At 45.5% G+C, this 17,008-nt stretch overlaps 1 pseudogene across 1 annotated transcript; it reads right to left on the reverse strand.

The window, feature by feature from the left end:
* Positions 1 to 716: 716 nt before the first annotated feature.
* LOC306653249 (thyrotropin-releasing hormone receptor-like) lies at positions 717 to 6,761 on the reverse strand (annotated as a pseudogene). The gene is made up of 2 exons (XR_013767002.1): positions 5,189 to 6,761; positions 717 to 2,360 (listed from the first exon to the last, which is right to left on the reverse strand). The product of XR_013767002.1 is annotated as a thyrotropin-releasing hormone receptor-like (transcript).
* Positions 6,762 to 17,008: the final 10,247 nt, after the last annotated feature.

The following is a 17,008-nucleotide window of genomic DNA, read 5'->3' on the forward strand; positions in this document are numbered from 1 at the left end:
ATGTTCACCTCCTCTGGTCCACTCTGAACACTGGGGTTCTGGGATCAGCCTCTTAATGGACCAAAGTCTATTAAGGCTGGGTGGAGGAGAATGAATTCCTCAGGACGCTAAAAGCAGGACCTCTGGGTGCTTGTTCCTCTCCATTCAGAGAGAGGGACCTGGAGAAGGCTGGTGCTCCCTCCCATCACCATGACAACATGATGGAGTCAGAGCCAATGGGAAGACAGAGCTAGCAGTGGGCAGAGGGGAAGATGAAGCCTCAGTGACCATCCCAGAAAATTCTCTGGGGAGTCTCCCAGCAGGGTTAACCACGTGGGGTTAACTGTTAAAGTAGGTATCTGGGTCTTTGAAGTTTACAAGGGGGCTGTAGTCTTCACCAGGAAGAACAGCCTGAGAGAGTGTCAGGGCTAGACAAACCTCTACTACTTCTGTCTCCAGATGGGGAAACTGAGGCTGATAGAACATGGCTGACAGGTCCCAGGTCACAGAGTAGGTTAACGACAGAGCTGGAACTCAGCTCTGGGGTCTCAGAGTCCCTAGGCATTTACTTGGTGGGACTCTGCTGTCCGGGCTGCCCCTGATTCTTTCCTGATCTTGACCCCCTTCGGGCGCTGACATCATGCCTGTGTCTGGTGTGTGGGGACCCACAGGCATGGGGAAGGGAGCAGCTGGCATAGTCTCCCCAGGAAATGACCCAAGACAGCCTGCACCATCGCACTCCCAGGCAGCAACTCAGAACTCAGCTTGATTGACAGCTCCCACTGTCCTTGAGGGAGTCTCAACATCCTTTGAAATGTGGACAGTTTCTGAGGAGTCTCACAGCTTCAAGAAAGGGCTAGGTTCACAGTTTTGGTTGTTCACCTAGGACTACAGACAGATGCTAACAGTGGGCCAGTGGGCTTTGGGAGGGGGGCCTGCTCTTCCATTGGTTGGAAGTGACAAACAGAAGAGTACCATTTGTCCACCGTCATTCTCTGGTATTGCATCCACGGTGTGGTGAAGAATGCTAGTTCACCCAGAGTCAGTTCTTGTTCACTTTTGAGATCACAGGATGCTCTGCTGCTTTGCAATTAGACAGTCATGTTATTGGCTGCCAACTGAAGTGACAGGTGACACTTACTGATTAAAGCATTCAACTGCCAGTCTGAGATCCATTCATACTCTCTTCTTCACTGTGAGGATCATGGAAGCACATATTGAGAAATTGGTCCTATGAGACTGAAGTGACTCAGAACTTGAGGACACAAAATGAAAGACAGCTGACCTTGAAAGACCACATTATGTGAGCAAGCAAGAAACTTTTGTGTTAATTCTCTAATTTAGGGGGGTCACTTGTCACTGCACCTAAACCTAACCTATGCTGACTAACACATAGCTTTTCATCAGAATATAACAAGTCATGTCTACATATTAGCTTTGTTTTTGAGACTCCACTTTTAAAGGCTGTGTTTTCCTACTGAGTCATGTTTCTGGCTTTTGCCTCTATGTCCTGGGCAGGGAGAAAGGCTCACGACGTCTTGCTACCCTTTGCACCTCCACAGTAGCTACTGGGGAAGCTTCTATTGCTAGCACTGAATCCTGAGCCAGCTGCTAGAACATGGTAGCCCATGTCACCTTTCACGGGGAGGTAACATTTGATATTTATCTTGGCAAACTGAACTCCCTGGATTCCCAGGCTGAGGACCTGTAGATTCCAAGGAGATTCCTGGCAACTTCTCGCACCTATAGCTCCACAATTTGGAGACCTTAGCCAAAATCTTACTCAAATCCCACCTGGGCTGCCATGAGGCCGTACAGTGCTTTTGTGTCATTTATAAAGATGTATCCCCCTCTTAGATTTTCAAATTTATTCAAATGGTCAATAGTCTTGCTAAGTATTCGAATCTAGGCTGAATGAACCGTGAACCCCTGCAAACTGTTCTGGACACGACTCCCTCCTCCCCAGCCATTCTCTCCCCCAGTGCACAGAGACTTTGTATTCCGGTAGTGATAATCCTGACAGCCCAGGATGCCCTGTCTGTCTGACCAGCATACTCCCAGATTCCTTCTAGGAGCCCAACCTGTGCTGGGAACACTCTTTACTGACCCTGTAAATGGTGGCGTCCTCCTGGGGCCAGAGGTGGGGCTGGGCCAGCCTGCACTGCAGTAGTCCGCGGAAGGCCTGGCGGAAGCGCTGGGATATGAGGGCGTAGACGATGGGGTTGACGGCGCTGTTCAGGTAGATGCAAAAGGCGGCAGAAGAGAAGGAAGCCCAGGTCGAGGTAGGGTGGGCTCAGGAAGGAATTCACCACCACCAGGGTGCGGTAGGGCAGCCACAGCAGAGCAAAAAGGACCACCACCACCACCATCATCTTGGTGACCTGCCAGGGGAGGTGAGGAAAAAGGAATGCCCACGCCCGGGCCGATTCCTGGGCTCCAGGTCTCCTCCTGAGCTCTCTGGATGGACGAAGCCCAAAGAGCACCTGGCTTCTGTCAAGCTATGCCTCATGCAAGCCTTCCTTCAACTCCAGCCCCATCCGGAAAACAGTGCCTCTTCTGAGCGCTGGCCAAGTCATTTTTTACTGGGAAAAGCCCCTGGCTCCCATCTGCCCCTAGAGTCCTTGGGTGGGGCTCTAGAAGCAAATTCATTAGTCCACTGGACCCCAGGCTCTCCCGCTGTGAGGTGGAGGCAGAGTCCTGCCTTCGCTGCAGGTGGCGTGAGAACAGAGCTGGGCAGGTAACAGACCCACCTGGGTGACTGCTGCTGCCACCACTCCCTCCATCGTGGCACAGGGCTCAGAGGCTGGCAGAGCTGGCCTGGAGTCCTGCCTCGCCCATTAACCAGCTGCTCAGCCTTGGGCGTGTCTCTGGCCGCAGGCCCTCTCCCAGCCACACATGCTCTTCTGGAACTTTCCTTCATCCTGCTTCTTCCCTCCTGAGGCGCCTACCCATCTTTGCCCAGGACTGACTGTGACACCTTTCTCCTCTCCCTCTGCCTCACCTTCCTAACTGTAGATCGAGCCATCATGGCCCCGACGGCCTCCTCCCCAAGAGGCAGCAAAAGATGTTTCCAAATTCTAGAATGAAAACGCCACAGGTGGGTGGGGGGCATCTGATAAGCAGGCACAGGAACAGCTTTAACCGGACACCCAGCCCTCCCCTGTCAGAGTCCTCACTGGTCCCCTCAAAGGCCACAGCTCGAGTGGCAAAAGTTCATTTCCTAACGCTTAAACTGCCCAACTAGACGTGGCTCTGGTTCTGTTCAGATAACCCAGTGCGCTCAGTGGGCTCCGGGGACTATGGGAAAGGCTACCCGTCCTGGGGAGGAAGCGCTCCTGAAAGCCCACAGTGCACAATTACTCTCTGAGTCCAGGACCTTAGTTTCTGTGAGCGGCCTCCCCAAAGAGGCCTGGCCCAGACTAAGTCAGCAAACATCAGGACGGTCATATTCTCCAGGAACTGTGAGGGCCCTAGCGGGAGTTCTCTAGTCAGCCTTGATCCCTCATTTTACTGAATTTAGATTCAATTGCATTCATTTTAGGCTCATGGGGTGAAAAAATACTGGCGAGGCGTGTGTGGGCTCTGGCTCAGATGACCTGGGTTCAAATCCCAGCTCTGGCACTTACCCGCTCTTCAACTTCCTCACTTGTAAAACTGGGATGATAACGATACATGCATCATGGTGTTATAAAAACGGAATATACTAACTTACAGGGAAGTGCTTATACCAGTGCCTGGCACGTAGCAAACTCAGCAAACGATAGCTATTGTAATTATTGCTTTCCTCTTTGCATTCCTTGGCATTCTGCTTTCAATTAATGCCTCTTCCCTGGTGCGACTTGTGCCAGGGCTCTCTCATGCATCCAAGAACACTGATTCCACAGACAAGCCCCCTCCAATAAAAAAACAATAATAAAGGTTACCATTTATCAAACACTTACTATATGTCGGATTAGTCATTTCTGCTACCATCCACTTCACAGAGGAGATGAGTGACTTACCCGAGGTCACAGCAAGATATTAATCATGAGCAGAGCTGGGGCGGAACCCACGTCTGGGAGGCCCTTTTCATCACCAGCAGCTTTTCCTCTAAAGCCCGGGCCAGACCTGAGTCTGATCCCAGCTCTGCCAGGTTGAACTGGGAGTGCAGAGCAGAGCAGTCAGCAGCGGGTGGGAGGGAAGGAGGAGCGCTTGTCCTGAGCCTCTGGCCATGGACCCGCAGCCAGGAATTAACATTTCAAAGCTGCTCAGCCTGTGCCCTGCCCCACTCCTAGCTAAACACTCCCTTGAGCTGAGGTCCTGCTAAGTGGGACGATCCAAAGGGGCTGTTTGAAGTGGCTGGAAGGAACCCCCCAGTGTGCACCTACCCAGGGAGGCTGGGAGGTGGCACAGATGGTCTTTGCAGGGCTCTGTGACTCAGCCCAGTGTGGTGTCCTCCTCCCTCCCCCAGGACTGTGAGTGGGAGTGGAAGGCTGAGGATAAGACCCTGGGCCCAGAGAGTTGTCCTTCCATGGGAGTTTTGCTGCAAACCCCAAGTGCCCAGGTTGCTGTGGGGTGGGGGGTGGAAGGAGCCATGGTTTGTCGCCCAGTTGCCTTGCTGGGTCACCTTCATTGCTCCTTGTCTCTTGGGAGCTTGTTTCTTTGTTCATAAAAACAGGCATTAAACCTTCCAAACAGGGACAATATCAAGCACAATCAGAATCAGGTATACAGTAAGTGCTCAATAAATGCTGGACCTCTCCCTACCCCATGAACACCCTCCCCCCCTCTTTGCTCTCAGGTTCTCCAGGTCCCCTGGGGCAGTTTAATGTCCAATGGAGTAGTGAGACCTTGGGAAAGTCACTTCACCTCTCAGAGTTTCTGTTTCTCTTCAGAATAAAGAGCATAACAGCGCCCAGCACAGGGGTGTTTGGAAGCTTAATAATAATAAAATAACCAGCACTAAGTGAGCATTTGGTTTGGGAAATGCAGGGGGCTGAAGACTTTAGATGGTTATTTCATTTCTCGAGGCACTTCTATGCCCTGGGCACTGACAAAACCCCAACCGAAGAGGAAATGGAGGCTCAGAAAGGCAGAAGGGGTGTTTCCAAAAGCACCGGCCTGCCACAACCGGGATCCCAACTGCTCGCAGGCGCCTCCAGAAGCGCCCAAGCTCGCATTTACCATTCTACAGACTCCATAAAGGCCCCAGGTGCGGATGGAGGCCTACCTGCTTCCGAGAGCCCAGGGCGCCCTTCCTGCCCTTGGACAGGAGGCTTGCTCTGCAGGTGGGGCCGCCCTGGTGCGCAGAGCCCGCGCGCCCGGAGTAGCCAGGAGGAAGAGTAGCCAGGAGGAAGCGGCCCGACCAAGAGGCCACGCGCTATGAGTGCGTAGAGCACAGTGGCCAGGCCCAGAGGCAGGACGTAGAAGACATGAAATCCAGGAAATAGACTGGCAGGTAGAGAGAGCGCGACACTCGGTAGCCGCACTGAACTTGCACGCCGTCAGCGTACACTGCCTCGCGCGTGTCCACCAGGAAGAGCCAGAGCACGCAGTAGGCGCCAGTGCCCAGCCACACCAATGCCGCGGTGCGCTTGGCCCGTGCCACGGTGCACAGCGCCTGGGCTCGCAGAGGATGGCAGACGGCGAGGTAGCGCTCCACCGTGAACTCCGCGATGGAGCCGGTGGAGGCATTGATGCCCACGTACTGCAGGTAGGTGATGCCCAGGCAGCCTGCGTGGCCGAAAACCCAAACGTAGGCGGACGCCGCCTCAGCCACAGTGGGCACTCCCGCCGCGAGAAGCACCAGCAGGTCTGCTGAGGCTAGGCTCACCAGGTAGCAGTTGGTAGGTGTGACCATATGGCGGCTCCGGGCCACTACCAGGATCACCATGACGTTGCCCGCCACACCGAGGGCGCACACAAGGGGCACCAGAATCAGAGTCGCTGTTTGCACAGCCAGTGGAGGCCGAGGCATGGTGCCCCGGCTAGACGAGTTGGCGCGTTCAGGGGACCCTGTGCGATTCTCCATCCGCCCCTGCCCCAGCTGCCCGGTAAGGCAGCGATGAGATAGGCAATCACTCTGGGCGGCGAGCGTGCGCTCCGCGGCTGGGGAGCCTTCGGTGCCGGGAGCAGGGGTCCCGCGGCTTACGCCGGCTGAACTGGCTTCCCTAGTTGATGTGGGGCCTTCCCGCCACCGCACGGGACGCTGGAGACTCAGAACAACCAGTAGCTGGAACAAAAAGGCGTATGCTGCTCAGTTTTCCAGACGCCTTTTAGCCTGAGTCGGCTCCGTCTCTCCCGGGGTGGGGTTCACAGCTGGGACGCCTTGGAGACTTCAGGGCTGCGCTCCAGCTGTGACCGCTCTGGATTTCCGCCGCCTATCGGATCTACTGCCCGATCCCTCGCGGGTCTTACCTCCGCTCCCCCATCCCACGGGCTTCAAGAACTCTGGAACTGGGGTCTCGGGTTAAGGAAAGGTGATGCTTGTATCTGACGTCGGTCCCCTGCAGCCTCCGTCGGTGCTCCGCTTTCCTAGGCCACCTCAGGCGGGCTCCTCTGGCCCAGGTGGCATGTTCGCTCCACTGACACCGTTTGCCTGGTGCTGGTTGCCACAGCCTATCACCCGCTCTTCCCACCAACTCTGGGCACTGCACACTCCTCACTGGGGGTCAGGTGGGTGACAAACACCCACGGTCATGAAATCTGGTGCCCTGCTCTTTCACCTCTTTGCCTTGGACTTTCTCACGCTCCGCTCTTTCTCTCTGCTGCAGCGGGGTAGCCCCGCTGGGCAAGGGGAGGAGCTGGCCGCCCGCGGGCTTCCTGGCACAATCCAGGAATCCTACTTTGTTCTGGCTGGCAGAAACCGGCTGTTTACAAGTAGGCATTCAGATCTGTGGGAAAGGGCTTTGTCCATCTGGGCTTAGGTCAGCCCTGTCTCCTCTTAAATGTCTCATCTTTTTGCCCCCTTTTAACCTTCTCTCGCTTACTTTTTCCTTCCTCCTAAAGATTTGTAAGTTTCTGAAACAAGTGCCGACATTCCGATGGGGGTCTCTCCCATCTCTAAGACTGTGCTGCTCAAAAGGTACAAACCAGTTAAGATCCGTTAGTTCTCTGCCTGGCACAGCTCAGGGGCATAATGGTAGTTGAAAGGGTGAGTGAATGAATGCTTTTCTGCACTAGAGGAAGCTTCCTAAAGGCAGGACCACACTCAGTTTAATGACGGCATGAAGGCTGCTTTCCGTGGGGCCTGGCTCCCTGCGTGCACACAGTAGGTGCTGAGAAATTGTTCTAATCCATCGACTATGCTCTCTAAAAATTATTCCCTCATCTATGATATGGAAATTATAACAGAACTCATCTCAGTGCTTCAGAGATTTACACGAGTGATGCAGGTAAAATACACACGTGTAAAATGCTTACTATTAGTCATGGCATACATGTAACCAACACATGCAAAGTGCTTAGCTCTGACCACAAGCGACTGTATTTGCAATTACAGTCACTGCAATATATATCCTTTTCTTCCTGCTCCCTAATGTCTGAACACAATTTTGAACCAAATTCTCCATCTATAGGGACTGTAAATGGACAAGAGTTGAATGAGAGGGAACTTAGCAAGGGACTGTTTGGGGGACAGCAGTCAGAGTCCAGGACACCCCCCATTATCAGTCTTTATAACAACGGGGCTAGTGAGTGCAAAGAACGTATCATGGCTTGGTGATACTGGGTGTGTTTTACATGTGTCAATTCATTTTGTGCTCACAACCTGCTAAGGGGAAGGTATTTCTAGCATCCCTATTTTACAGACAAAGAAAATCAGACCCGGAGCAGTTAAGCCATGCTTAGGGGAACATAGGTAGTAAGGAAGAGGAGGAGGGGTGTGTGTGCTGGGATTTGAACCCAGTACCAAGCTGGAGAGTCCACGTTCTTACCTGCCACACTGCTCTCTCTCTGGACCACACTGTTCTCTGAGGTCTTCAGCAAGCACAATGGCAAAGCCCCTACTCTGGCCCTGTCGCCATGCTGTGCTTGACACGTGCTTTCTTTGCCTTTCCCAGCTCAGGGAAGGCAGGTATAACTATTCCCATCTCACAGATGAGAATGGTGTCCAGAGGCAAGTGAACTCCAATGTCACACAGTTAGGGACAAAGCCAGGACCCTGGACTCCCAACTTGGTGCTCCTGTTTCTGCCTGGGGCCTGGTTAGCCCTTCTTCTGCTCTTGCCAAGGTAGCAGGCGCCCCATGAAGGATGCCGGCTTCCAGATGCAGCAGCCCTCACTGAGCACACCAGGAGCAGCCCTCTTACCCATATTGAAGGCAAGTGGCCCCTTGGGCTTCTGTCGCCTAAGACGGCCAGCTCTCTCCTGCCTGACAGAGCTGCTCAACAGTAAATGGCAAACCTTGGCACTGGATTAAATGTGTCTAACGCGGAGCTCGACGTCTTCCCGGCCTTACCATCCACCTCTGGTCCTCCCCTCCTAGAAAAGGCACCACCCACGGAGGAATGACCACTCCCCTCCCTCACCACCACACCAGCACCCAGACTCCTCAGTTCTACCTGCAAACACACCTCAAACTAATCTACCTTTGACCACTATGTTCTCCACCAACACTTTAATTTATTCACAATCTCTTGTTTGGACAACTGGCCTTCTTTCCCTGGTCTCTTTAATATATCCTTGCTCTTCACCGTCCATTCCATTACCTCCACAGTCTAAGGGCTCTTTTAAAACAACAAACCACCTTCGTGCTTAAGCCCTTCAATGACATCTTTTTGCACTTAAAGGAATCCAAACTCTTCACACAAGTCCTACAAAGCCCTGTGTGAAGCGGCCCTGCCTGCCTCTCCCCACTGTCCATGATGCTTCAGCCCTGGCCTCCACTGTTCTACTGAGCTTACCTGGATGTATGACCATGGTCCTCCCCAAACTCAGAACGTTACCTTACTCGGAAACAGGGTCTTTGCAGACGTACACACATCATGGTGAGGTCATATGGAACAGTGTGTGTAAATGCAATAATTGGTGTCTTTATAAAATGAAGGAGAGAGAGAGAGAGTGAGAGAGCGAGAGGGGTGGGAATTGGGGGAGATTCAGGTGCAGAGATACAAAGGTCATTCAAATACAGAGGCAGAGATTGGGGTGATGGAACTAAAGGCCTAGGAACACCAAGGATTGCTGGCAACCACCAGAAATTAGGAAAAGGGAAGGAAGGACTCTTTAGAACCTTCAGAGGAAGGATAATCCTTGATCTAGGGCTTCTAGCCTCCATGGCAGAGAGAATAAACTTCTATCATTTCAAGTCACTTGGTTTGTGGTAAATTGTCATGGCAGCCTTAGGAAACACATAACATGCCAATCTCCTTTCTGTCTCTTTGCTCTTGTTCTTACAGTTTCTTTACTGGAACTCTCCCCTTCTAGCAAGTCCTATCTTCTCTCTTCAGGTCTCCATTCAAATCTGATCTCAGAGATGCCCCCCTCCACCTTCCAGGTAAAAATCACTCCTGAGTTATTCTGTACCACATTACCTTTTTAAATTTTCTTCATAGGATTTATCACTCTGAAATTATTTTATGGGTTTCTTTTGGTATATATGTGTTATCTGTCTCATCCCAAGAGAATTCAGGTTGCAGAAAAAATCACAGCCATATAACCAACACCCAGACAAGTAACATATATAGGAGAAACTGAATAAAATTTGTTAAATGAGTCCATCAAATGAAGCCTCAGAATGGTCAAAATTTAAAACTTGTCCAGGGTCCCTTTACTAGGGAGCAGAGTATATATGTATGTATGTATGTATTTTTGTGGTTTCTGTTTCTGTTTTCTTTTTAAATTTATTTTTATAGACTGCCTTTTGATTCATTCTACACAAATGGGATACAACTGTTCATTTCTGTGGTTGTACATGATGTAGATTCACACCATTCATGTAATCATACATGTACATAGGGTAACAATGTCTGTCTCATTCCACCATCTTTCCTTCCCCTCCCTCCTCCCCTCTCATTTCCCTCTACACAATCCAGAGTTACTCCATTCTTCTCTTGCCCACCCCCACCTCCCCTCATTATGTATCATCATCCACTTATCAGGGAAAACAATTGACCTTTGGTTTTTTGGGCTTGGCTTATTTCACTTAGTATAATATTCTCCAACTTCATCCATTTACCAGCAAATGCCATGATTTTATTTTTCGTTATGGCTGAGTAATATTCCATTGTGTATATATACCACAGTTTCTTTATCCATTCATCAATTGAAGGGCATCTAGGTTGGTTCCACAATCTAGCTATTGTGAATTGAGCAGCTATGGACATTGATGTAGTTATGTCACTGTGATATGCTGATTTTAAGTCCTTTGGGTATAAACCCAGGAGTGGGATAACTGGGTCAAATGGCAGGTTCATTCCAAGTTTTCTGAGGAATCTCCATGCTGCTTTCCAGAGTGGCTGCACCAATTTACAACTCCACCAGCAATGTATGAGTGTGCCTTTTTCCCCACATCCACACCAACACTTATTATTGCTTGTGTTCTTGATAATAGCAATTCTAATTGGAGTTAGATGAAATCTTAGGGTGGTTTTAATTTGCATTTCTCTAATTACCAGAGATGATGAGCACTTTTTCATATATTTGTTGATCACTGGTATATCTTCTTCTGTGAAGTGTCTGCCCAGTTCCTTAGCCCACTTGTTGATTGGGTTCTTTTTATTTTTGGTGTAAAGTTTTGTAAGTTCTTTATAAATTTTGGAAATTTGTGCTCTGTCTGAAGTGTGTGTGGAAAAGATTTTCTCCCACTCTGTAGGCTCTCTTTTCACATTATTGATTGTTTCCTTTGTTGAACAAAAGCTTTTTAGTTTGAATCCATCCCATTTATTCATTCTTGCTTTCATTTCTTGCACTATGGGGGTCTTGTTAAGGAAGTTCGGTCCTAAGCCAACGTGATGAAAATTCGGACCTACTTTTTCTTCTCTTTGGTGAAGGGTCTCAGGTCTAATTCCTAGATCCTTGATCCATTATGAGTTGAATTTTGTACAGGGTGAGAGACAGAGGTTTAATTTCATTGTACTGCTTATGGATTTCCAGTTTTCCTGCATCATTTGTTGAAGAGGATATCTTTTCTCCATGTTTTTGGCTCCTTTGTTTAGTATGAGATAACTGTACTTATGTGGGTTTGTCTCTGTGTCTTCTATTCTGTACCATTAGTCTACCTGTCTATTTTGGTGCCAATACCATGCCATTTTTGTTACTATTGCTCTATAGTAGAGTTTTAGGTCTGGTATGGTGATACCTACTGCATTACTCTTCCTGCCCAGGATTGGTTTGGTTATTCTGGGTCTTTTGTTCTTCCAGATGAAGTTCATGATTGCTTTCTCTATTTCTATGAAGAATGTCATTGGGATTTTAATTGGAATTGCATTAAATCTGCATAGTGCCTTGGTAAGTATGGCCATTTTGATAATAATAATTCTACCTATCCAAGAACATAGGAGATCTTTCCATCTTCTAAGGTATTCTTTAATTTCTTTCTTTAATGTTCTGTAGTTTTCATTGTAGAGGTATTTGGTTAGATTGATTCCCAAGTTTTTTTTTTTTTTTTGAGGCTATTGTAAATGGGGTAGTTTTACTAATTTCTCTTTCAGAGGATTCATCACTTATGAATAGAAATGCATTAGATTTCTATGTGTTGATTTTATATTCTGCTATTTTGCTGAATTCATTTATTAGGTCTAGAAGTTTTCTGGTGGAGTTTTTTGGATCCTCTAAATATAGAATCATGTCCTCACCAAATAGTGACAGCATGAGTCACTATTTTCCTATTCGTATCCCTTTAATATCTTTGGTCTGCCTAATTGTTCTGGCTAGTACTTCAAGCAGAATGTTGAATAAAAGTGGTGAAAGAGGGCAACTCTGTCTTATTCGTTTTTAGAGGGAATACTTTCAGTTTTTCTCTATTAAGAATGATGTTGGCTGTGGGCTTAGCATAAATATCCTTTACAATGTTGAGGTATGTTCCGACTATCCCTATTTTTTCTAGTGTTTGAGCATGAAGGGGTGTTGTATTTTGTCAAATGCTTTCTCTGAATCTATTGGAATTATCATATGATTCTTAACTTTAAGTGTATTGATGTGATGAATTACATTTATTGCTTTCTGGATGTTGAACCAACCTTGCATCCCCAGGATGAACCCCATTTGATTGTGGTGCATTATCTTCTTAGTATGTTTTTATATGTGATTTGCCAGAATTTTGTTGAGGATTTTTGTGTCTATGTTCATCAGAGATGTTGGTCTAAAGTTTTTTCCTTGATGTGTCTTTGTCTGGTTTTGGTATCAGAGTGATATTAGCTTCATAGAATGATTTTTGGACTGCTTCCTTCCTTTTCTATTTCATGGAATGCTTTGAGGAATATTGGTATAAGTTCTTCTTTGAAGGTCTTGTAGAACTCAGCTGAGAATCCATCTGGTCCTGAACTTTTCTTGGTTGGTAGGCTTTTGAGGGCTTCTTCTATTTCATTGCTTGATATTGATCTGTTTAAATTGCATATGTCCTCCTGATTCAGTTTGGGAGGTTCATATGTCTCTAGAAATTTGTCGATGTCTTCGGTATTTTCTATTTTGTTGGAATATAGATTTTCAAAGTAGCTTCTCATTATGTTCTGTATCTCAGTGGTGTCTGTCGTGATATTTCCTTTTTCATCTTGAATTTTAGTAATTTGAGTTTTCTCTCTCCTCTTTGTTAGTGTGGCTAAGGGTTTATCTATTTTGTTTACTTTTTACAAGAATCAACTTTTTAAAAAAATTTTATTGTAGACAAATGGGATACATGTTTCTGTTTGTACATGGAGTAACACATTACCATTTGTGTAATCATACATTCACATAGGGTAATGAGGTTTGATTCATTCTGTTATTCTTTCCTTCACCCCCACCCCCCACCCCTCTTTTCCCTCTATACAGTCCCTCCTTGCTCCATGCTTGCCCCCCTCCCACCACCCATTATGTGTCATCATCCGCTTATCAGTGAGATCATTCATCTTTTGGATTTTTGAGATTGGCTTATCTCACTTAGCATGATATTCTCCAATTTCATCCATTTGCCTGCAAATGCCATAATTTTATTATTCTTTATAGCTGAGTAATATTCCATTGTATATATATATACCACAGTTTCTTTATCCATTCATCAATTGAAGGGCATCTAGGATGGTTCCACAGTCTGGCTATCATGAATTGAGCAGCTATGAACATTGATGTGGCTGTATGTCTGTAGTATGCTGATTTTAAGTCCTTTGGGTATAGGCCAAGGAGTGGGATAGCTGGGTCAAATGGTGGGTCCATTCCAAGTTTTCTAAGGAATCTCCATGCGGCTTTCCAGAGTGGCTGCACTAATTTGCAGCCCCACCAGCAGTTTATGAGTGTACTTTTTCCCCCACATCCTCTCCAACACCTACTGTTGCTTGTATTCTTGATAATCGCCATTCTAACTGGGGTAAGAAGGAACCTTAGTGTAGTTTTGATTTGCATTTCTCTTATTACTAAAGATGGTGAACATTTTTTCATATGTTTGTTGATTGCTTGTAGATCTTCTGTGAAGCGTCTGTTCATATCCTTAGCCCATTTGTTGATTGGGTTATTTGTATTCTTTGTGTAGAGTTTTTTGAGTTCTTTATATATTCTAGAAATTAATGCTGTATCTGAAGTATGAGTGGCAAAGATATTCTCCCACTCTATAGGCTCTCTCTTCCCATTGCTGATAGTTTCCTTTGCTGAGAGAAGGCTATTTAGTTTGATTCTATCCCAGTTATTGATTCTTGCTTTTGTTTCTTGTGCTATGGGAGTCCTGTTAAGGAAGTCTGATCCTAAGCCAACAAGGTGAAGATTTGGACCTACTTTTTCTTCTATAAGATGCAGGGTCTCTGGTCTGATTTCAAGGTCCTTGATCCATTGTGAGTTGATTTTTGTGCAGGGTGAGAGATAGGGGTTTAGTTTCATTCTGTTGCATATGGATTTCCAGTTTTCCCATCACCATTTGTTGAAGAGGCTATCTTTTCTCCATTGCATATTTTTGGCCCCTTTGTCTAGTATGAGAAAAATTGTATTTATTTGGGTTTGTGTCCATGTCCTCTATTCTGTACCATTGATCTACCTGTCTATTTTGGTGCCAATACCATGCCGTTTTTGTTACTATTGCTTTGTAGTAGAGTTGAAGTTCTGGTATTGTGATACCCCCTGTTTCATTCTTCCTGCTAAGGATTGTTTTAGCTATTCTGGGTTTCTTATTCTTCCAGATGAATTTCATGATTGCTTGCTCTATTTCTGTAAGGTACATCATTGGGATTTTAATTGGAATTGCATTGAATCTGTATAGCACTTTTGGTAGTATGACCATTTTGACAATATTAATCCTGCCTATCCAAGAATGTGGGAGATCTTTCCATCATCTAAGGTCTTCCTCAATTTCTTTCTTCAGTGTTTTGTAGTTTTCATTGTAGAGATCTTTTACCTCTTTGATTAGATTGATTCTCAAGTATTTTTTTTTTTTGAGGCTATAGGAAATGGAGTTGTTTTCCTCATTTCCCTTTCAGCTATTTCGTCGCTTGCATATAAAAATGCTTCAGATTTATGCGTGTTGATTTTATAGCCTGCTATTTTGCTGAATTCATTGAAGTCTAGAAGTTTTCTGGAGGAGTTTTTTGGATACTCTAAATATAGAATCATGTCATCAGCAAATAGTGACAGCTTAAGTTCCTCTTTTCCTATTCGTATCCCTTTAATTTCTTTGGTCTGCCTAATTGCTTAGGCTAGAGTTTCAAGGACAGTGTTGAATAGAAGTGGTGAAAGAGGACATCCCTGTCTTGTTCCTGTTTTTAAAGGGAATGGTTTCAGTTTTTCTCCATTAAGAATGATGTTGTCCATGGGCTTAGCATAAATAGCCTTTACAATGTTGAGGTATGTTCCTACTATCCCTATTTTTTCTAGTGTTTTGAGCATGAAAGGGTGTTGTATTTTGTCGAATGCTTTTTCTGTGTCAATTGAAATAACCATATGATTCTTATCCTTAAGTCTATTGACATGATAGATTACGTTTATTGATTTACGGATGTTAAACCATCCTGGCATTCCAGGGATGAACCCCACTTGATCTTGGTGCACAATCTTCTTAATATGTTTTTGAATACGGTTTGCCAATATTTTGTTAAGGATCTTTGCATCTATATTCATCAAGGATACTGGTCTAAAATTTTCTTTCCTTGATGTGTCTTTGCCTGGTTTGGGTATGAGGGTGATATTAGCTTCATAGGATGAGTTTGGTAGAGTACCCTCCTTTTCTATTTCCTGGAATAGTTTGAGAAGCATTGGAATGAGTTCTTCTTTGAAGGATTCTCGGCTGAGAATCCGTCTGGTCCTGGGCTTTTCTTGGATGGTAGATTTTTAATGGCTTCTATTTCATTGCTTGATATTGATCTGTTTAAATTGTGTATGTCCTCCTGGTTCAGTTTGGGAGGAGCATATGTCTCTAGAAATTTGTCAATGTCTTCGGTAGTTTCTAATTTCTTGGAATACAGATTTTCAAAGTAGCTTCTCATTATGTTATGTGTCTCAGTGGTGTCTGTCGTGATATTTCCTTTTTCATCACGAATTTTAGTAATTTGAGTTTTCTCTCTCCTCTTTGTTAGTGTGGCTAAGGGTTTGTCTATTTTGTTTACTTTTTCAAAGAACCAACTTTTTGTTTTGTCAATTTTTGAATTGTTTCTTTTGTTTCAATTTCATTGATTTCAGCTCTGATTTTAATGATTTCCTGTCTTCTACTACTTTTGCTGTTATTCTGTTCTTCTTTTTCTAGGGCTTTGAGATGTAATGTTAGGTCATTTAGTTGTTGACTTTTCATTCTTTTCTGGAATGTGCTCCATGCAATGAATTTTCCTCTTAGTACCAGTTTCATAGTGTCCCAGAGATTTTGATATGTTGTATCGTCATTCTCATTGACCTCTAAGAATTTTTTTTATCTCCTCCCTGATGTTTTTTGTTATCTGTGTTTCATTCAATAGCATATTATTTAATCTCCAGGTGTTGGAGTAATTTCTGTTTTTTATTTTGTCATTGATTTCTATTCTCAGTCCATTATGATCTGATAGAACACAAGGCAGTATCTCTAGTTTTTTGCATTTCGTAAGGGCTGCTTTGTGGGATAATATATGGTCTATTTCCGAGAAGGTTCCATGTGCTGCTGAGAAGAAAGTGAATCCGTTCGTTGATGGATGGAATATTCTATATATGTCTATCAAGTCTAGGTTATTGATTGTGTTATTGAGTTCTATGGTTTCGTTGGGTGGTTTTTGTTTGGAAGATCTATCAGGTGGTGACAGTGGTACATTAAAGTCACCCAGAGTTATTGTGTCGTGGTCTATGTGATTCCTGTAATTGAGAAGGATTTGTTTGATGTACAGGGATGCACTGTTGTTTGGGGCATAAATATTAACTATCATTATGTCTTCCTGGTTTATGGTTCCCTTAAGCAGTATGAAATGTCCTTCTTTATCCCTTCTAACTTTGGCTTGAAGTCCACCTTATCTGATATAAGGATGGAAACCCCCACTTTTTTACTGAGTCCATGTGCATGGTAGGTTTTTTTCCCATCCTTTCACCTTTAGTCTGTGGATGTCTTTTTCTATGAGATGAGTCTCTTGCAGGCAGCATATTGTTGGGTCTTTCTTTTGAATCCATTCTGCCAGTCTATGTCTTTTGATTGATGAGTTTAGGCCATTAACATTCAGGGTTATTATTGAGATATGATCCGTATTCCTAGTCATTTGGGCTTATTTTTGGTTTTTAACTTGACTTGGTTTCTCCTTTGAGTGGTTTTCTCTAAGGTGGGTCCTCCCTTTGCTGACCTACATTGTTGTATTTCATTTCCTCCTCATGGAATATTTTGCTGAGAACATTCTGTAGCACAGGCTTTCTATTTGTAAATTCTTTTAACTTTTGTTTATCATGGAAGGATTTTATTTCATCTTTAAATCTGAAGGTTAGTTTTGCTGGGT

This window comes from Sciurus vulgaris (assembly GCF_902686455.1).
Source record: "Sciurus vulgaris genome assembly, chromosome: 2".
Lineage (NCBI taxonomy): Eukaryota > Metazoa > Chordata > Mammalia > Rodentia > Sciuridae > Sciurus > Sciurus vulgaris.